This window comes from Salmo salar, unplaced genomic scaffold, assembly GCF_905237065.1.
Source record: "Salmo salar unplaced genomic scaffold, Ssal_v3.1, whole genome shotgun sequence".
Lineage (NCBI taxonomy): Eukaryota > Metazoa > Chordata > Actinopteri > Salmoniformes > Salmonidae > Salmo > Salmo salar.
In genome coordinates this window covers 55,578-78,556 of record NW_025548792.1, presented here as the reverse complement: position 1 = coordinate 78,556, position 22,979 = coordinate 55,578, and the positions used below count along the sequence as shown (strand labels likewise).

At 42.9% G+C, this 22,979-nt stretch overlaps 1 long non-coding RNA gene across 1 annotated transcript; it reads left to right on the top strand.

Annotated features, from left to right (window-relative positions):
• The first annotated feature begins 43 nt into the window (after positions 1-43).
• Positions 44-8,896, top strand: LOC123733297 (uncharacterized). The gene is made up of 3 exons (XR_006763732.1): positions 44-101; positions 2,332-2,421; positions 8,841-8,896. It is a non-coding gene; the product is annotated as an uncharacterized lncRNA (long non-coding RNA).
• Positions 8,897-22,979: the final 14,083 nt, after the last annotated feature.

The following is a 22,979-nucleotide window of genomic DNA, read 5'->3' as shown; positions in this document are numbered from 1 at the left end:
AGACCAGCCTCCCCTGTACCCAGCTGTGTGTCCATGAAGAGTGACCGGTCTATGGGTCAACCTGAAGAGTTTAGAGAGGGAGACTTTTCTACTGAACAAAGGTAAGAAGAACTCATGGGTCATGGTCAGTGAGTTAAACAACACTGTCTGTAGTCATTTCTCCTCTCCCATTTTCACATTTCTTTTGGTTGTTTTCATAATCCACAGGCTAATCCTTTTGTCCATTTTCATAGTCCTAAAACAATATTAAACAAACACAACGTTCCCTCCTTTGTGTGTGTGTGTGTGTGTGTGTGTGTGTGTGTGTGTGTGTGTGTGTGTGTGTGTGTGTGTGTGTGTGTGTGTGTGTGTGTGTGTGTGTGCTCTCCCTGGATGAGGAGATATAATCTCTATCCTGATTGCCTAGTCACTTTTACCCCTACCAACATGTACATATTACCTCAACTACCTGGTACCCCTGCACATTGACTCAGTACTGGTACTCCTTATAGTCTCATTATTACCTCAACTACCTGGTACCCCTGCACATTGACTCAGTACTGGTACTCCTTATAGTCTCATTATTAGCTCAACTACCTGGTACCCCTGCACATTGACTCAGTACTGGTACTCCTTATAGTCTCATTATTACCTCAACTACCTGGTACCCCTGCACATTGACTCAGTACTGGTACTCCTTATAGTCTCATTATTACCTCAACTACCTGGTACCCCTGCACATTGACTCAGTACTGGTACTCCTTATAGCCTCATTATTACCTCAACTACCTGGTACCCCTGCACATTGACTCAGTACTGGTACTCCTTATAGCCTCATTATTACCTCAACTACCTGGTACCCCTGCACATTGACTCAGTACTGGTAATCCTTATAGCCTCATTATTACCTCAACTACCTGGTACCCCTGCACATTGACTCAGTACTGGTACTCCTTATAGCCTCATTATTACCTCAACTACCTGGTACCCCTGCACATTGAATCAGTACTGGTACTCCTTATAGTCTCATTATTACCTCAACTACCTGGCACCCCTGCACATTGACTCAGTACTGGTACTCCTTATAGTCTCATTATTACCTCAACTACCTGGTACCCCTGCACATTGACTCAGTACTGGTAATCCTTATAGCCTCATTATTACCTCAACTACCTGGTACCCCTGCACATTGACTCAGTACTGGTACTCCTTATAGTCTCATTATTACCTCAACTACCTGGTACCCCTGCACATTGACTCAGTACTGGTACTCCTTATAGTCTCATTATTAGCTCAACTACCTGGTACCCCTGCACATTGACTCAGTACTGGTACTCCTTATAGTCTCATTATTACCTCAACTACCTGGTACCCCTGCACATTGACTCAGTACTGGTACTCCTTATAGCCTCATTATTACCTCAACTACCTGGTACCCCTGCACATTGACTCAGTACTGGTACTCCTTATAGCCTCATTATTACCTCAACTACCTGGTACCCCTGCACATTGACTCAGTACTGGTACTCCTTATAGCCTCATTATTACCTCAACTACCTGGTACCCCTGCACATTGACTCAGTACTGGTACTCCTTATAGCCTCATTATTACCTCAACTACCTGGTACCCCTGCACATTGACTCAGTACTGGTACTCCTTATAGCCTCATTATTACCTCAACTACCTGGTACCCCTGCACATTGACTCAGTACTGGTACTCCTTATAGTCTCATTATTACCTCAACTACCTGGTACCCCTGCACATTGACTCAGTACTGGTAATCCTTATAGCCTCATTATTACCTCAACTACCTGGTACCCCTGCACATTGACTCAGTACTGGTACTCCTTATAGCCTCATTATTACCTCAACTACCTGGTACCCCTGCACATTGACTCAGTACTGGTACTCCTTATAGTCTCATTATTACCTCAACTACCTGGTACCCCTGCACATTGACTCAGTACTGGTACTCCTTATAGTCTCATTATTACCTCAACTACCTGGTACCCCTGCACATTGACTCAGTACTGGTACTCCTTATAGCCTCATTATTACCTCAACTACCTGGTACCCCTGCACATTGACTCAGTACTGGTACTCCTTATAGTCTCATTATTACCTCAACTACCTGGTACCCCTGCACATTGACTCAGTACTGGTACTCCTTATAGCCTCATTATTGCCTCAACTACCTGGTACCCCTGCACATTGACTCAGTACTGGTACTCCTTATAGCCTCATTATTGCCTCAACTACCTGGTACCCCTGCACATTGACTCAGTACTGGTACTCCTTATAGCGTAATTATTGTTATTTTGTGTTACTATTTCCTTTTTTTATTTACAAGGTATAAGGTCAACGTATCATGTCTGGTGAACAGGGCAGAGCTCCATACCCGCAGTCAGACCAGCAGAAACTGGATCAGCAGCACTACAAGGTATCACGTCTGGTGAACAGGTCAGAGTTCATATCCTCAGGCAGACTAGCAGGAACTGGATCAGCAGCACTACAAGGTATCATGTCTGGTGGACAGGTCAGAGTTCATATCCTCAGGCAGACCAGTAGAAACTGGATCAGCAGCACTACAAGGTATCACGTCTGGTGGACAGGTCAGAGTTCATATCCTCAGGCAGACCAGTAGAAACTGGATCAGCAGCACTACAAGGTATCACGTCTGGTGGACAGGTCAGAGTTCATATCCTCAGTCAGACCAGTAGAAACTGGATCAGCAGCACTACAAGCTATCATGGTTGGTCGACAGGTCAGAGTTCATATCCTCAGGCAGACCAGTAGAAACTGGATCAGCAGCACTACAAGGTATCACGTCTGGTGGACAGGTCAGAGTTCATATCCTCAGTCAGACCAGTAGAATCTGGATCAGCAGCACTACAAGGTATCACGTCTGGTGGAGCATGTATCAATACTGATAGGATGGAAAGAAAGGGAGCGCTGCTCTCGGATCAGTTTTCTCCATTCAGATATTTCCTTAACATTATAGTTATGTCACAATACTGACCCAGGATCAGCTTCTATTAGCACCTATGGCTGCAAGTATTGGGGAGGCTTAGTCTAATGCTTACCCAATAAAAACGCACTAAATCACAGATTTGGCACATCATTGTGTTCATGTTTGGATACACATCATGAAATGTATTGAGACATATTTCAGACAGTAGCCTACAAGTATCAAAATATTACTCAATATATTGAACAATATGATTGAAATAGGCCTAAAGACTACTGTTCATATTTTAATGTAGTCATCTCGGTTTTCATTTGAAGAATAATTTTATGCGTCGCTTGTTTTTATCAAATGCAAAGACATTGGCAACTTCGTATTTGTAGTCAACTTTGTTCTGAAATCATCTGCTGTCACAGAGAGATGGATAAACTATATGATTCTATGTTTAGCAGAGATCTTCTGTGTATAAAGTCAAGTGGAAGGGCAAAAAAGCATCTAATGACGCACTCAGCTGTTCTAGTGGTCTGAGGGAGGAGGTAGATTACTCAGCTGTTCTAGTGGTCTGAGACAGGAGGTAGATTACTCAGCTGTTCTAGTGGTCTGAGACAGGAGGTAGATTACTCAGCTGTTCTAGTGGTCTGAGACAGGAGGTAGATCACTCAGCTGTTCTAGTGGTCTGAGACAGGAGGTAGATTACTCAGCTGTTCTAGTGGTCTGATACAGGAGGTAGATTACTCAGCTGTTCTAGTGGTCTGAGACAGGAGGTAGATTACTCAGCTGTTCTAGTGGTCTGAGACAGGAGGTAGATTACTCAGCTGTTCTAGTGGTCTGAGACAGGAGGTAGATTACTCAGCTGTTCTAGTGGTCTGAGGGAGGAGGTAGATTACTCAGCTGTTCTAGTGGTCTGAGACAGGAGGTAGATTACTCAGCTGTTCTAGTGGTCTGATACAGGAGGTAGATTACTCAGCTGTTCTAGTGGTCTGAGGGAGGAGGTAGATTACTCAGCTGTTCTAGTGGTCTGAGGCAGGAGGTAGATTACTCAGCTGTTCTAGTGGTCTGAGGGAGGAGGTAGATTACTCAGCTGTTCTAGTGGACTGAGACAGGAGGTAGGTTACTCAGCTGTTCTAGTGGTCTGAGACAGGAGGTAGATTACTCAGCTGTTCTAGTGGTCTGAGACAGGAGGTAGATTACTCAGCTGTTCTAGTGGTCTGAGACAGGAGGTAGATTACTCAGCTGTTCTAGTGGTCTGAGACAGGAGGTAGATTACTCAGCTGTTCTAGTGGTCTGAGACAGGAGGTAGATTACTCAGCTGTTCTAGTGGACTGAGACAGGAGGTAGATTACTCAGCTGTTATAGTGGTCTGAGACAGGAGGTAGATTACTCAGCTGTTCTAGTGGTCTGAGGGAGGAGGTAGATTACTCAGCTGTTCTAGTGGTCTGAGACAGGAGGTAGATTACTCAGCAGTTCTAGTGGTCTGAGACAGGAGGTAGATTACTCAGCTGTTCTAGTGGTCTGAGACAGGAGGTAGATTACTCAGCTGTTCTAGTGGTCTGAGACAGGAGGTAGATTACTCCGCTGTTCTAGTGGTCTGAGACAGGAGGTAGATTACTCAGCTGTTCTAGTGGTCTGAGGGAGGAGGTAGATTACTCAGCTGTTCTAGTGGTCTGAGACAGGAGGTAGATTACTCAGCTGTTCTAGTGGTCTGAGACAGGAGGTAGATTACTCAGCTGTTCTAGTGGTCTGAGGGAGGAGGTAGATTACTCAGCTGTTCTAGTGGTCTGAGACAGGAGGTAGATCACTCAGCTGTTCTAGTGGTCTGAGACAGGAGGTAGATTACTCAGCTGTTCTAGTGGTCTGATACAGGAGGTAGATCACTCAGCTGTTCTAGTGGTCTGAGACAGGAGGTAGATTACTCAGCTGTTCTAGTGGTCTGAGACAGGAGGTAGATTACTCAGCTGTTCTAGTGGTCTGAGGCAGGAGGTATATTACTCAGCTTTTCTAGTGGTCTGAGACAGGAGGTAGATTACTCAGCTGTTCTAGTGGTCTGAGACAGGAGGTAGATTACTCAGCTGTTCTAGTGGTCTGAGGCAGGAGGTAGATTACTCAGCTGTTCTAGTGGTCTGAGGGAGGAGGTAGATTACTCAGCTGTTCTAGTGGACTGAGACAGGAGGTAGATTACTCAGCTGTTCTAGTGGTCTGAGACAGGAGGTAGATTACTCAGCTGTTCTAGTGGTCTGAGACAGGAGGTAGATTACTCAGCTGTTCTAGTGGTCTGAGACAGGAGGTAGATTACTCAGCTGTTCTAGTGGTCTGAGACAGGAGGTAGATTACTCAGCTGTTCTAGTGGTCTGAGACAGGAGGTAGATTACTCAGCTGTTCTAGTGGTCTGAGGCAGGAGGTAGATTACTCAGCTGTTCTAGTGGTCTGAGACAGGAGGTAGATTACTCAGCTGTTCTAGTGGTCTGAGACAGGAGGTAGATTACTCAGCTGTTCTAGTGGTCTGAGACAGGAGGTAGATTACTCAGCTGTTCTAGTGGTCTGAGACAGGAGGTAGATTACTCAGCTGTTCTAGTGGTCTGAGGCAGGAGGTAGATTACTCAGCTGTTCTAGTGGTCTGAGACAGGAGGTAGATTACTCAGCTGTTCTAGTGGTCAGAGACAGGAGGTAGATTACTCAGCTGTTCTAGTGGTCTGAGGCAGGAGGTAGATTACTCAGCTGTTCTAGTGGTCTGAGACAGGAGGTAGATTACTCAGCTGTTCTAGTGGTCTGAGACAGGAGGTAGATTACTCAGCTGTTCTAGTGGACTGAGACAGGAGGTAGATTACTCAGCTGTTCTAGTGGTCTGAGACAGGAGGTAGATTACTCCGCTGTTCTAGTGGTCTGAGGGAGGAGGTAGATCACTCAGCTGTTCTAGTGGTCTGATACAGGAGGTAGATTACTCAGCTGTTCTAGTGGTCTGAGACAGGAGGTAGATTACTCAGCTGTTCTAGTGGTCTGAGACAGGAGGTAGATTACTCAGCTGTTCTAGTGGTCTGGGCAGGAGGTAGATTACTCAGCTGTTCTAGTGGTCTGAGACAGGAGGTAGATTACTCAGCTGTTCTAGTGGTCTGAGACAGGAGGTAGATTACTCAGCTGTTCTAGTGGTCTGAGGGAGGAGGTAGATTACTCAGCTGTTCTAGTGGTCTGAGACAGGAGGTAGATTACTCAGCTATTCTAGTGGTCTGAGACAGGAGGTAGATTACTCAGCTGTTCTAGTGGTCTGAGGCAGGAGGTAGATCACTCAGCTGTTCTAGTGGTCTGAGACAGGAGGTAGATTACTCAGCTGTTCTAGTGGTCTGAGACAGGAGGTAGATCACTCAGCTGTTCTAGTGGTCTGAGACAGGAGGTAGATCACTCAGCTGTTCTAGTGGTCTAAGACAGGAGGTAGATCACAAGCATTTTCCAAGTGTAATGTTATTGATGGTTTCACGAAACAGCTCTTTTACGAAATCCATGCGGGTTACTGTTATCAGCTCCTCACAACCCCAAGCTGAACATCCCCCACAACCAGAGCCTGATCGTCAAGGGGGAACCATAAACCTGCCTCTCCAACTCTCCCTGACCTGAGTGTTTTAACTCCTGAGTGTCTAGGGGGGAACCATAAACCTGCCTCTCCATCTCTCCCTGACCTGAGTGTTTTAACTCCTGAGAGTCTAGGGGGGGGGGAACCATAAACCTGCCTCTCCAACTCTCCCTGACCTGAGTGTTTTTACTCCTGAGAGTCTAGGGGGGAACCATAAACCTGCCTCTCCAACTCTCCCTGACCTGAGTGTGTTAACTCCTGAGAGTCTAGGGGGGAACCATAAACCTGCCTCTCCATCTCTCCCTGACCTGAGTGTGTTAACTCCTGAGAGTCTAGGGGGGAACCATAAACCTGCCTCTCCATCTCTCCCTGACCTGAGTGTGTTAACTCCTGAGAGTCTAGGGGGCGAACCATAAACCTGCCTCTCCATCTCTCCCTGACCTGAGTGTGTTAACTCCTGAGAGTCTAGGGGGGAACCATAAACCTGCCTCTCCAACTCTCCCTGACCTGAGTGTGTTAACTCCTGAGTGTCTAGGGGGAACCATAAACCTGCCTCTCCAACTCTCCCTGACCTGAGTGTGTTAACTCCTGAGAGTCTAGGGGGGAACCATAAACCTGCCTCTCCATCTCTCCCTGACCTGAGTGTTTTAACTCCTGAGTGTCTAGGGGGAACCATAAACCTGCCTCTCCATCTCTCCCTGACCTGAGTGTGTTAACTCCTGAGAGTCTAGGGGGGAATAATAAACCTGCCTCTCCATCTCTCCCTGACCTGAGTGTTTTAACTCCTGAGTGTCTAGGGGGAACCATAAACCTGCCTCTCCATCTCTCCCTGACCTGAGTGTTTTAACTCCTGAGAGTCTAGGGGGGAATAATAAACCTGCCTCTCCATCTCTCCCTGACCTGAGTGTTTTAACTCCTGAGTGTCTAGGGGGAACCATAAACCTGCCTCTCCATCTCTCCCTGACCTGAGTGTTTTAACTCCTGAGTGTCTAGGGGGAACCATAAACCTGCCTCTCCAACTCTCCCTGACCTGAGTGTGTTAACTCCTGAGTGTCTAGGGGGAACTATAAACCTGCCTCTCCAACTCTCCCTGACCTGAGTGTGTTAACTCCTGGGCTACTTTATTCCCCTCTGGCTGGGGGTGGAGTCAGTGAGTCACAAACCAGTAAAATAGGTAGAGACGGGTCGCTCTCTTTCAAGCTCTGAGATTTAACGATGTTCCTATGAAGGTTCTAACGATTAATTTAGCCTTCAGATGCTTTTGGGAAACCAGGCCCTGGATAAGAACATCTGCTAAAAAAAGTGTTAAATGTAAAAAATTTACAAACAGATCACATATACATTTCTTGAATATTTTAAAAAAATATATATATATTGATGTCACAAATGTATCATTTGTACATATCTTTATTAAAAATGTAGTAATTTGTTATATTTGACTGTATGATTTCTCTGAGAGTGATGCAGATATATATTATTACTGTATTAAACCTAGCAGTACTACTGATTTCTCTGAGAGTGAGGCAGATATATATTATTACTGTGTTAAACCTAGCAGTACTACTGATTTCTCTGAGAGGCAGATATATATTATTACTGTGTTAAACCTAGCAGTACTACTGATTTCTCTGAGAGGCAGATATATATTATTACTGTATTAAACCTAGCAGTACTACTGATTTCTCTGACAGTGAGACAGATATATATTATTACTGTATTAAACGTAGCAGTACTACTGATTTCTCTGAGAGTGAGGCAGATATATATTATTACTGTGTAAAACCTAGCAGTACTACTGATTTCTCTGAGAGGCAGATATATATTATTACTGTGTAAAACCTAGCAGTACTACTGATTTCTCTGAGAGGCAGATATATATTATTACTGTGTTAAACCTAGCAGTACTACTGATTTCTCTGAGAGTGAGGCAGATATATATTATTACTGTGTTAAACCTAGCAGTACTGCTGATTTCTCTGAGAGTGAGGCAGATATATATTATTACTGTATTAAACCTAGCAGTAGTACTGATTTCTCTGAGAGTGAGGCAGATATATTGCATTTAGCAAAAAACATTATTTGTCTCTGAAATGAAACCATCAAGTGATAGATTTTAAACAAATACATGTCTGTCGTTGAACTACCCCATGTAATGATTAGATAGTGAAAAAACACACCAATCTCTTTACTAATTTCTTTAAACAATAAAGACTAATTTACGAACATTTCTGTAAAGTGAAATGTTGCGTTTTGTAATGAAACTCTTCTTATGTTTCCCCATCTGAGCTCAGAGTAGATGAGAGATGTAATGTTTGTCTCTGTTGTGTTGAAGACTAATCAAGCAGGAGAGACCAGCCTCCCCTGTACCCAGCTGTGTGTCCATGAAGAGTGACCAGTCTATGGATCAACCTATAAAGTTTAGAGAGGGAGACTTTTCTACTGAACAAAGGTAAGAAGAACTCATGGGTCATGGTCAGTGAGTTAAACAACACTGTCTCTAGTCATTTCTCCTCTCCCATTTTCACATTTCTTTTGGTTGTTTTCATAATCCATAGGCTAATTCTTTTGTCCATTTTCATAGTCCTAAAACAATATTAAACAAACACAACGTTCCCTCCCTTTGTGTGTGTGTGTGTGTGTGTGTGTGTGTGTGTGTGTGTGTGTGTGTGTGTGTGTGTGTGTGTGTGTGTGTGTGTGTGTGTGTGTGTGTGTGTGTGTGTGTGTGTGTGTGTGTGTATGTGTGTGTGTGTGTGTGTACTCCCTGGATGAGGAGATGTAATCTCATGTTTTGTGCACAGAAACCAACAGGAGAGATCAGAGTCAGAGATTCTCAGTGGTCAGTCTTCCCAGAGTCATCAAACAGACCTGGCCTCCATATTCAGTGTATGTGGTCCTGTTATGAACATTTGTTTTTGTTGACCTCAAGTAAAGTTGATCTGTCAATCATTCATTAATGTGTTAATGAGAAAGCCTTTCTTCTCTTGCTTAACTTATTTACTTGATTTATTTCAGTTGCTTGAAGAGAAAATGATGACATTTGTGAAGAACGAGCTGAAGATGTTCAAGACGATTCTTAGTCCAGAACTCCCAGAAGGCTTTGAGAGTCAGAAGCAGGATAAGGAAGTGGTGGATGCTGAAGATGAGAAGCAGGAGAGCAGTGCCAGAGAGGGGGCTCTGAAGATCACACTGCACATCCTGAGGAAAATGAACCAGAAGGAGCTTGCTGACACACTGGAGAAATGTAAGATCTGTCTGCCTCATGTTGAATGCTGTTTTATAACATTTAAAAGCTGTAGCTAAAGTACAGCTAAAGTAGCTGTGTAACTCAATGATATTGTAGCAGCCTTAACACAACACCTAGTGACCTCATCACGTAGCAGCAGCAGAGAGAGAGAGACAACATTAATAATACCATCAATAATACCAAAAATAATGTAATCAGTCACACCAGTCTGTAATGCATTATGAAAACATTTACACATTTATACAGTCAGTTAAGAGAATAAATGATTATAATTTAACTTTATAACAGTCCTACAATACTGTAGGCATTAAAACAAATGTAATATTAATATAATCCTTGTTATTTCTTCATTCAGATGAACTTGCTGTGATTTGCCAACGTGAACTCAAATCTAATCTAAAGAAGAAGTTTCAATATGTATTTGAGGGGATCGCTAAACAAGGAAACCCAACACTTCTCAATAAGATCTACACAGAGCTCTACATCACAGAGGGTGGAACAGGAGAGGTCAATAATGAACATGAGCTGAGACAGATTGAGACAACAACCAGGAAACAAGCAAGACCAGAGACTGCAATCAAATGTAACGACATCTTCAAACCCTTAACTGGACAAGACAAACTCATCAGAACTGTGCTGACAAAGGGAGTCGCTGGCATTGGAAAAACAGTCTCTGTGCAGAAGTTCATTCTGGACTGGGCTGAAGGAAAAGCAAATCAGGATGTTCAATTTGTGTTTTCATTCCCTTTTCGGGAGCTGAATTTGATGAAAGGGGACAAACACACTTTCATTGAACTTGTCAATCACTTCTCAATGGAAACCAAACAATCAAGAATCTCCAATTACAACAAGTACAAAGTTCTGTTCATCTTTGATGGTCTGGATGAGTGCCGACTGCCCCTAGACTTCCAGAAGAACAAGATCTGTTGGGACGTCACAGAGTCAACCTCAGTGGATGTTCTTCTGACAAATCTCATCAAGGGAAATCTGCTTCCCTCTGCTCTCCTCTGGATAACTACCCGACCTGCAGCAGCCAATAAGATCCCTTCAGGGTGTGTTGACCAGGTGACAGAGGTACGAGGGTTCAATGACCCACAGAAGGAGGAGTACTTCAGGAAGAGATTCAGTGATGAGGACCTGGCCAGCAGAATCATCTCACACATAAAGACATCAAGGAGCCTCCACATCATGTGCCACATTCCAGTCTTCTGTTGGATTTCTGCAACAGTCCTCGAACACATGCTGAAACATAAGAGAGAAGAGATGCCCAAGACTCTGACTGAGATGTACACACACCTTGTGGTGTTTCATACCAAACAGAAGAATGAAAAGTATCTTGGGAAAGAAGAGACAGATCCACACTTGAGTAACGAGAGCATTCTGTCACTGGGAAAACTGGCTTTTCAACAGCTTGTGAATGGCAATCTGATTTTCTATGAAGAAGACCTGAAAGAGGCTGGCATTGATGTCAATGAAGCCTCAGTGTACTCAGGATTGTGCACACAGATCTTTAAAGAGGAATGTGTGCTGCACCAGATGAAGGTGTACTGCTTCGTGCATCTGAGCATTCAGGAGTTTCTGGCTGCTGTGTATGTGTTCCTCTCATTCATCAACAACAATGAGAATCTAATGGACAAACAGCAAACAAAGTCCAGTATATTTTCTTTGCTGTACAGAGACGAGCCTGAAGTTACTGTCTACAAGAGTGCTGTGGATAAAGCCTTACAAAGTGAGACAGGAAACCTGGACCTTTTCCTCCGCTTCCTTCTGGGCCTCTCACTGGAGTCCAATCAGAAGCACTTACGAGGTCTACTGACAAAGACAAGAATCAGCTCACAGAGCCATGAAGAAACAGTCAAGTACATCAAGGAGAAGATCAGGGAGAATACCTCTCCAGAGAGGAGCATCAATCTGTTCCACTCTCTGAATGAACTGAATGACCATTCTCTAGTGGAGGAGATCCAAAGCTACCTGAAATCAGGAAGTCTCTCAAAACCCAACCTGTCACCTGCACAGTGGTCAGCTCTGGTCTTTGTGTTGCTGACTTCAGAAAAGGAGCTGGATGTGTTTGACCTGAAGAAATACTCCAGATCAGAGGAAGGTCTTCTGAGGCTGCTGCCAGTGGTCAAAGCCTCCAGAGCTGCTCTGTGAGTAAATAAAATGACATATAAGAAGTAATCATCAGGAAGAAAGAAATATTATGTTTAGAGAAAAATGTGTATTATAATATGTATATAATATTAAATTGAATAACATATTGAATCAGATATTCAATCTAGTATTACAATATGACCATACAATTCTAGGAGACGGAAGATGAATCTATATGTTGTTTGAGAGAATAAACCAAATGCATCTACCGTTGTCCTTCTACACTACTGGTGTTAAATTAACAGTGTGTTTGTGAAGTCATGATGATCTCGTTGCAGGCTGTCAGGCTGTGGAGTCACAGAGGAAGGCTGTGCTTCTCTGGTCTCAGTTCTCAGTTCAAACCCCTCACACCTGAGAGAGCTGGACCTGAGTAACAATGACCTGAAGGATTCAGGCGTGAAGCTGCTCTCTGCTGGACTGGAGAATCCCCACTGCAAACTGGAGACTCTGAGGTCAGTATTCCTTTAGTTGGTCAACAAGTGATAACTGTTCACCAGATCCACATGTGTTTACCAGGCACACATAGTCCACACCATATGTGTTTGGACAGTGAAGCTTACAGTTGTACATTTGGTTGTGTTTTAGATTGTAGCCTCTGTTATTGGTAATGGTGAGAGGTTAGCATGTTTTGTTGTATCCTCTGTTATTGGTAATGGTGAGAGGTTAGCATGTTTTGTTGAATCCTCTGTTATTGGTAATGATGAGAGGTTAGCATGTTTTGTTGTAGCCTCTGTTATTGGTAATGGTGAGAGGTTAGTATGTTTTGTTGTATCCTCTGTTATTGGTAATGGTGAGAGGTTAGCATGTTTTGTTGAAGCCTCTGTTATTAGTAATGATGAGAGGTTAGCATGTTTTGTTGTAGCCTCTGTTATTGGTAATGGTGAGAGGTTAGCATGTTTTGTTGTAGCCTCTGTTATTGGTAATGGTGAGAGGTTAGCATGTTTTGTTGTAGCCTCTGTTATTGGTAATGGTGAGAGGTTAGCATGTTTTGTTGTAGCCTCTGTTATTGGTAATGGTGAGAGGTTAGCATGTTTTGTTGTAGCCTCTGTTAATGGTAATGGTGAGAGGTTAGCATGTTTTGTTGTAGCCTCTGTTATTGGTAATGGTTAGTATGTTTTGTTGTAGCCACTGTTTTTGGTAATGGTGAGAGGTTAGCATGTTTTGTTGTGTCCTTTGTTATTGGTAATGGTGAGAGGTTAGCAGGTTTTGTTGTATCCTCTGTTATTGGTAATGGTGAGAGGTTAGCATGTTTGTTGTAGCCTCTGTTATTGGTAATGGTGAGAGGTTAGCATGTTTTGCTGTAGCCTCTGTTATTAGTAATGGTGAGAGGTTAGCATGTTTTGTTGTATCCTCTGTTAGTGGTAATGGTGAGAGGTTAGCATGTTTTGTTGTAGCCTCTGTTATTGGTAATGGTGAGAGGTTAGCATGTTTTGTTGTAGCCTCTGTTAATGGTAATGGTGAGAGGTTAGCATGTTTTGTTGTAGCCTCTGTTATTGGTAATGGTGAGAGGTTAGCATGTTTTGTTGTAGCTTCTGTAACTTTTCTCACTCATTATTATTAAAATAACTGCAAATGCGTCAATGTCACCTCTTATGAAACATTTGATCTGAAATCCAAAATGCTGGAGTGTAGGGCCACATTTAAATGTTTTGCTTCACTATCAAAATAGATATGGTGTGGACTGTATACTCAATACAATCTAAATCTGATACCTCACTGTCTGTCTTTTGACTGATACTGCTTTTAAACTGGTCTGGTCAGTCTACTCAAATATTTGTACTATACATGTTTCTATCTGCAGGAAAAACTTTGATAATTTGTCATTTTTAATGACGATATATTAATTTACAAATAGATATGGAAGGTTTCATATGTTGAAAAAATATACCGCCACTATTTTCACCACCAAAGAATAGCAGTGTGATTTTAATATGATTTGACTCTTTGCAGGCTGTCAGCCTGTGGAGTCACAGAGGAAGGCTGTGCTTCTCTGGTCTCAGTTCTGTGATCAAACCCAACACATTATTTGTAAACGGGTAACAGTGTAAACAGGGAAAGCTAAGCGTATCATTTTAATACAAAATGTCTGTCATTGTATTTCTTCTGTGTTGGCAGACTCACTGGCTGTAAACTCACAGACACATCCTGTAAAGTGTTGGCCTCAGTTCTCAGTTCAAACCCCTCACACCTGAGAGAGCTGGACCTGAGTAACAATGACCTGAAGGATTCAGGAGTGGAGCTGCTCTCTGCTGGACTGGAGGATCCACACTGTAAACTGGAGACTCTGAGGTCAGTATTCCTGTAGTTGGTCAACAAGTGATAACTGTTCACCAGATCCACATGTGTTTACCAGACACACATAGTCCACACCATATGTGTTTGGACAGTGAAGTTTACAGTTTTAAATGTGGTGCTATGCTCCAGCATTTTGGATTTGAGATGTTTCATATTAGGTGACAGTACAGAATGTCACCTTTTATTTAAACGTATTCATACATATACAGTCGTGGCCAAAAGTTTTGAGAATGACACAAATATTAATTTCCACAAAGTTTGCTGCTTCAGTGTCTTTAGATATTTTTGTCAGATGTTACTGTGGAATACTGAATTATAATTACAAGCATTTCATAAGTGTCAAAGGCTTTTATTGACAATTACATGAAGTTGAAGCAATGAATCAATATTTACATTTAAAAATTATTAATTATTTGGACAAATGTATTTAGTCAAAAGTTGAATGTTTTGTCCCATATTCATGCCTGCAGTGATTACATCAAGCTTGTGATTCTACTAAATTGTTGAATTAATTTGCTGTTTGTCCTAGTTGTGTTTTAGATAATATTTTTCCTAATCGTAACTTAATGGTGAATAATGTCCTGTAATTTTGGAGTCACTTCACTTGTATTGTCAGTAAGAATAGAAGATGTTTCTGAACACTTCTACATTCATGTGGATGCTACCATGATTATGAATAATCAGGAATGAATCGTGAATAATGATAAATGAGCCTCTGTTATTGGTAATGGTGAGAGGTTAGCATGTGTTGTTGTAGTCTCTGTTATTGGTAATGGTGAGAGGTTAGCATGTTTTGTTGTAGCCTCTGTTATTGGTAATGGTGAGAGGTTAGCATGTTTTGTTGTAGCCTCTGTTATTGGTAATGGAGAGAGGTTAGCATGTTTTGTTGAAGTCTCTGTTATTGGTAATGGTGAGAGGTTAGCATGTTTTTTGCAGCCTCTGTTATTGGTAATGGTGAGAGGTTAGCATGTTTTGTTGTAGCCTCTGTTATTGGTAATGGAGAGAGGTTAGCATGTTTTGTTGTAGCCTCTGTTATTGGTAATGGTGAGAGGTTAGCATGTTTTGTTGTAGCCTCTGTCATTGGTGATGCTGAGAGGTTAGCATGTTTTGTTGCAGCCTCTGTTATTGGTAATGGTGAGAGGTTAGCATGTTTTGTTGTATCCTCTGTTATTGGTAATGGTGAGAGGTTAGCATGTTTTGTTGTAGCCTCTGTTATTGGTAATGGTGAGAGGTTAGCATGTTTTGTTGTAGCCTCTGTCATTGGTGATGCTGAGAGGTTAGCATGTTTTGTTGTAGCCTCTGTTATTGGTAATGGTGAGAGGTTAGCATGTTTTGTTGTAGCCTCTGTTATTGGTAATGGTGAGAGGTTAGCATGTTTTGTTGTAGCCTCTGTTATTGGTAATGGTGAGAGGTTAGCATGTTTTGTTGTATCCTCTGTTTTAGGTAATGGTGAGAGGTTAGTATGTTTTGTTGTAGCCTCTGTTATTGTTAATGGTGAGAGGTTAGCATGTTTTGTTGTATCCTCTGTTATTGGGAGTGTTGAGAGGTTAGCATGTTTTGTTGTAGCCTCTGTTATTGGTAATGGTGAGAGGTTAGCATGTTTTGTTGTAGTCTCTGTTATTGGTAATGGTGAGAGGTTAGCATGTTTTGTTGTAGCCTCTGTTATTGGTAATGGTGAGAGGTTAGCATGTTTTGTTGTAGCCTCTGTTATTGGTAATGGTGAGAGGTTAGCATGTTTTGTTGTATCCTCTGTTATTGGTAATGGTGAGAGGTTAGCATGTCTTGTTGTAGCCTCTGTTATTGGTAATGGTGAGAGGTTAGCATGTTTTGTTGTATCCTCTGTTATTCGTAATGGTGAGAGGTTAGCATGTCTTGTTGTAGCCTCTGTAACTTTCTCACTCATTATTATTCATGATTCATTCATGATTTGTAGTAATCATGGCATAATCAGGATTCATTTAGTAGTGTTTAGAAACATGTTATCTACTCACTTAGACAGAAAATTATCCAGTCATCATCCACCATTTTATTATTGGGCAAAACACAACCAAAACAAACTGCAAATGCAACCAACTAGTTTACAACGAAACACTAATCTATTGACTACTTTAATACACTATAAATGAATTGGTCAGAATACTTATGACTTCTTCAAATGGGGGGACTAGATACATAAACTGCTTTCATTTCTAAATGGTGAATCAGATATGTATGAAAATATCCTCAAATAAAAGGTGACATTATATACTGTTACCTCATATGAAACATTTGATCTGAAATCCAAAATGTTGGAGTTTAGAGCCACATTTAAAATATTAGCTTGGATCATCATTGGATCATCATTGCAGGCTCCGTGCCTTGGATCACCACTGGAGGCTCCGGGCCATGGATCATCACTGGAGTCTTCGTGCCATGGATCATCACTGGAGGCTCCGGGCCATGGATCATCCCAACAGCCTTCTTGCCATGGATTATCACTGGAGACTCCAGGCCATGGATCATCACTGGAGGCTTCGTGCCATGGATCATCACTGGAGGCTTCGTGCCATGGATCATTATTGGAGGCTTCGTGCCATGGATCATCACTGGAGTCTTCGTGCCATGGATCATCATTGGAGGCTTCGGACCATGGATCATCACTGGAGGCTTTTTACATGGAGCCGGAACAGGTCTCACCGGACTGGGGAACGTCGCTGGAGGCTCCGGACTGGGGGACGTTGCCGGAAGCTCTGGACTGGGAAGGCGTACTGGAGGCCTGATGCGTGGGGCTGGCACAGGTGGCGCCAGACTGGTAACACACACCTCAGGGCAAGGAGCAGGAACAAGACACACCGGACTGGGCAGGCGCACTAGAGACCTGATGCGTGGGGCTGGAACAGGTGGCGCCCGACTGGTGACACGCACCTCAGGGCAAGTGCGAGGAGCAGGAACAGGGCGTACCAGGCTGGATAGACTCACTGGAGGCCTGGTACGTGGGGCAGGCACAGAGCTCACCGGGCTGTGAATGCGCACTGGCGACACAGTGCGCATCACCGCATAACACGGTGCTTGCTCAGTCACTCGCTCCCCACGGTAAGCATGAGGAGCTGGCTCAGGTCTCCAACCTGACTGTGCCAATCTCCCTAATTTTTTGGGGGGTGTGTCTGCCTCTCGTGCTTCCCTTGTTGCCGCGCTCTCGCTGCCTCCACCTGTTCTCGTGGGAGGTGCTTTTCTCCTGCCCCTAATTCCTCCAAAGCCCTGGATATACTCCTCCTAACCTCCGCAATAGTCCACAGGTCCATATCACGTTGGAATGACAAGTGGACTACACGTCTCGAATGTTCAGAAAGTTAAGCTTACGTTGCAAAAATCTTATTGACTAAAATTACAAATGATGCAGTACTGCTGGCTGGTGAAGTAGGCTAGCTAGCAGTGGCTGCGTTGTTGACTTTGCCATACTTGTTGTAGTCAACACCATCAGCCTCATTCATCTATTCCTCCATCAATATCACCATCGTTGTTGTAGTCATCACCCTCAGCCTCATTCATCTATTCCTGTCAAAATAGATATGGTGTGGACTGTATACTCAATACAATCTAAATCTGATACCTCAATGTCTGTCTTTTGACTGATACTGCTTTTAAACTGGTCTGGTCAGTCTACTCAAATATTTGTATTATATATTTTTCTCTCTACAAGATGATTTTACTCGTTGCAGGCTGTCAGGCTGTCTAGTCACAGAGGAAGGCTGTGCTTCTCTGGTCTCAGCTCTGTGGTCAAACCCAACACATTATTTGTAAACGGGTAACAGCGTAAACATGGAAAGCTAAGAATATAATTTTAATACAACCTGTCTGTCATTGTATTTCTTCTGTGTTGGCAGACTCACTGGCTGTAAACTCACAGACACATCCTGTAAAGTGTTGGCCTCAGTTCTCAGTTCAAACCCCTCACACCTGAGAGAGCTGGACCTGAGTAACAATGACCTGAAGGATTCAGGAGTGAAGCTGCTCTCTGCTGGACTGGAGGATCCACACTGCAGACTGGAGACTCTGAGGTCAGTATTCCTGTAGTTGGTCCACAAGTGTTTTGTTGTAGTCTCTGTTATTGGTAATGGTGAGAGGTTAGCATGTTTTGTTGTAGCCTCTGTTATTGGTAATGGTGAGAGGTTAGCATGTTTTGTTGTAGCCTCTGTTATTGGTAATGGTGAGAGGTTAGCATGTTTTGTTGTAGCCTCTGTTATTGGTAATGGTGAGAGGTTAGCATGTTTTGTTGTAGTCTCTGTTATTGGTAATGGTGAGAGGTTAGCATGTTTTGTTGTAGCCTCTGTTATTGGTAATGGTGAGAGGTTAGCATGTTTTGTTGTAGCCTCTGTTATTGGTAATGGTGAGAGGTTAGCATGTTTTGTTGTAGCCTCTGTTATTGGTAATGATGAGAGGTGTCGTGTCTTTGGGGGTACCATTAAACGGAAGATATGTTTATCAATTAGCTCCCTGTAATTATTATCACGCGATTAAACTGATTAATCATTTAATTGTAATTAACTAGGAGGTCGGGGCACCAAGGAGAATATTCAGATTACAAAGCTATAATTTTCCTAATATAACTTTCCTGTACTATAATATTATATTCTATTATAATATAGGTCGATTATCTTCTAAGTTTAAATGGTGTATTTACCTCTAGTCCAGTCTCATTCCAAAACGTCATAAATTGTTGTATCTGCACGAACCCAGTCTTTACTAAAATCATCCATACATCAATTGTCTTAAAATCATTTATTTACTACACTAAGTAATTAACAGAAAAACATACAAACAGTAATTATCGTCACAAAGGATTGGTAGAGGAATGTGCCCTTGTGGGCTAAACAGGCAGGTCGGCCTGTTGAACAATGGGTCATAAACGGTCCGCTGAGAAGTTACACAGAGTTCATTAATATTAACAATTGACAATTGAAGGCTCACTCATTCGGGAACAATTGCAATCAATATATATTTACGCTCAGTGTGTCGTCGTTCTTTGTTGGAGAGTTCGGTTCTGTTGGAGAGTCTCTCTCTCGGTTAGAATGGATCTTTCAAAGCAACATTCATTAATGTCGTCATAGAATGGTGGTTTCGTTGGTCTTCGCGTTCGATGATATAATTTACTTAGCTGCAGACTAATAATTAATATCAAAGACTTGTTCTTATTCTGTCGGTATCAATAGTCTAAAAGTTAACCACGTGGTATGGTTCACTTTCAGTAGAGGAATTGGAAGGTAGAACCTATGTGCCAACGGAGTGTAGGCCTGGTCTGGAGAAATGTAAATCAGGGAGTGTTTTATAGTGCCCATAGAACAGCTTGTCAAATGAAGCCTGGTCCTGTATGGGTGTTGGTACAAAGGGGAGGGGGGTCAACTGTCCTTCCTGTACCCAAAGAGGCCAACGTCATGACAGAGGTTAGCATGTTTTGTTGTGGCCTCTGTAACTTTTTCACTCATTATTTTTCATGATCCTTCTCAATCATGGCAGTCACAGGCTTGATGTCGTCATTGCAGTCAAAGAATATGGGACCAAATACTAAACTTTTGACTATTTTAACACACTATGATTTAATTGGTCAGAAAACATATGACTTATTTAAATAGGGGGACTAGATACATGAAGTGCTTTCATTTTACTAAATGGTGAAACAGATATGTATGAAAATATCCTCAAATAAAAGGTGACATTATATACTGTCACCTCATATGAAACATTTGATCTCAAATCCAAAATGTTGGAGTTTAGAGCCACATTTAAAATGTTATCTTCACTGTCAAAATAGATATGGTGTGGACTGTATACTCAATACAATCTAAATCTGATACCTCACTGTCTGTCTTTTGACTGATACTGCTTTTAAACTGGTCTGGTCAGTCTACTCAAATATTTGTACTATACATGTTTCTATCTGCAGGCAAAACGTTGATAATTTGTAATTTATAATATGATACATTAATTTATGAATAGATATGGCAGGTTTCAGGACACTGATATATCTGAATATGTTTAAGAAATATACTGCCACTATTTTCACCACCAAAGACTAGCAGTGTGATTTTAATATGATTTTACTCTTTGCAGGCTGTCAGGCTGTCTAGTCACAGAGGAAGGCTGTGCTTCTCTGGTCTCAGCTCTGAGGTCAAACCCCTCACACCTGAGAGAGCTGGACCTGAGCTACAATCACCCAGGAGACTCAGGAGTCAGACTGCTGACTGCTGGACTGGAGGATCCACACTGCAGACTGGAGAAACTCAAGTATGTAGAGGGTTTATGTCAATGTTCATATCAGACATGTTTGACTTTTCAGGCTAGTTAAGACAAACATTCTGACCACCACTTGGACAAAATTATATGCTGTGTGTGTGTGTGTGTGTGTGTGTGTGTGTGTGTGTGTGTGTGTGTGTGTGTGTGTGTGTGTGTGTGTGTGTGTGTGTGTGTGTGTGTGTGTGTGTGTGTGTGTGTGTGTGTGTGTGTGTGTGTGTGTGTGTGGTGAGTTCAGGTGTATCCCTCAATGACTGTCTGTTTTTCTGCTTACCGCTACAGTGTGGAACATGGTGAAGAGATCAGAATGAAACCTGGGCTTAGAAAATGTGAGTGTTGACTGCTGTGAAGAATATGACTAAGAATAAGTCTTAATTCAAGTTAAGTCAAAGTCAAAGACCACCATCATTACTGACTTGGTCATATTAAATATCAGCTGGAGTTCTACAGAAGCAGAAATCAGGGACACCAAAGTTTACAAAGAGTTGATGTGTGTGTGTGTGTGTGTGTGTGTGTGTGTGTGTGTGTGTGTGTGTGTGTGTGTGTGTGTGTGTGTGTGTGTGTGTGTGTGTGTGTGTGTGTGTGTGTGTGTGTGTGTGTGTGTGTGTGTGTGTAATTAATGTGAATAAGTGTGTATTATATTACCATACAGTATAACATATGATCATTCAACAAGTCTCAAGTTACCTTAACTTCTCCTTTTGATACCTAGAAACATCTACATTAAATGAATTAGTGAAAAGTGAGTTAACATTCTAATGTGAATGATGATGATTTCTAATATTGTGTCTGGTTTCATCCATCAGATGTCTGTGATCTCACACTGGACCTAAACACAGTAAACAGACTCCTCTCTCTGTCTGAGGAGAACAGAAATGTGACATGGAGGAGAGAGAAGCAGCTGTATCCTGATCACCCAGAGAGATTTGAGGACTGTAGACAGGTGCTGTGTAGAGAGGGTCTGACTGGGCGCTGTTACTGGGAGGTAGAGTGGAATGGGGGGGCTGATATAGGAGTGACATATAAAGGAATCAGCAGGAGAGGAGGGGTTAAGGACTGTTGTCTTGGATACAATGACAAGTCCTGGTGTCTGTTCTGCTCTGACAACAGATACACTGCCTGTCACAATAATAATCCCACTACCATAGACGTCCCCTCCTCCAGCCCCCACAGAGTAGGAGTGTATCTGGACTGGCCAGCCGGCACTCTGTCCTTCTATAGAGCCTCCTCTGACACACTGACCCACCTGATCACATTCACCTCCACATTCCCTGAGCCCCTCTATCCAGGGTTTAGGGTTTGTGATGTTGACTCCTCAGTGTCCCTGAAATAATAACTGGACACACACACACACACACACACACACACACACACACACACACACACACACACACACACACACACACACACACACACACACCCCATGGACACACACACTGGACACAGACACACACTGAACACACACACACACTGGACACACACTCACTGGACACACACACACACACCTCACTGGACACACACACACGCTTGACACACACGCTTGACACACACACGCTTGACACACACATGCTTGACAAACACACTGGATACACACACACACACTCTGGGGACACACACACAAACACTGACACACACACACACACACACTGACACACATAAACACAGACACACACACACACACTGAACACACACACACACACACAAACCCACTGGACACACACACACACACACACACACACACACACACACACACACACACACACACACACACACACACACACACACACACACACACACACACACACACTGGACACAGACACCACGAACACACACACACACTGGACACACACTCACTGGACACACACACACACTCACTGGACACACACACACACGCTTGACACACACACGCTTGACACACACATGCTTGACAAACACACTGGATACACACACACACACTCTGGGGACACACACACAAACACTGACACACACACACACACACACTGACACACATAAACACAGACACACACACACACACTGAACACACACACACACACACACACACACACACACACACACACACACACACACACACACACACACACACACATGGACACAGACACACACACTGAACACACACACACACTGGACACACACTCACTGGACACACACACACACTCACTGGACACACACACACACGCTTGACACACACACGCTTGACACACACATGCTTGACAAACACACTGGATACACACACACACACACTCTGGACACACACACACAAACACTGACACACACACACACACTGACACACATAAACACAGACACACACACACACACACACACACTGAACACACACACACAAACCCACTGGACACACACACACACACTCACTGGACACACACACACACACACACACACACACACACACACACACATGAACACACACACACTGAACACACACAATGGACAAACACACACTGGACACTCACACATGACAGGCTTGTAATATTTTCT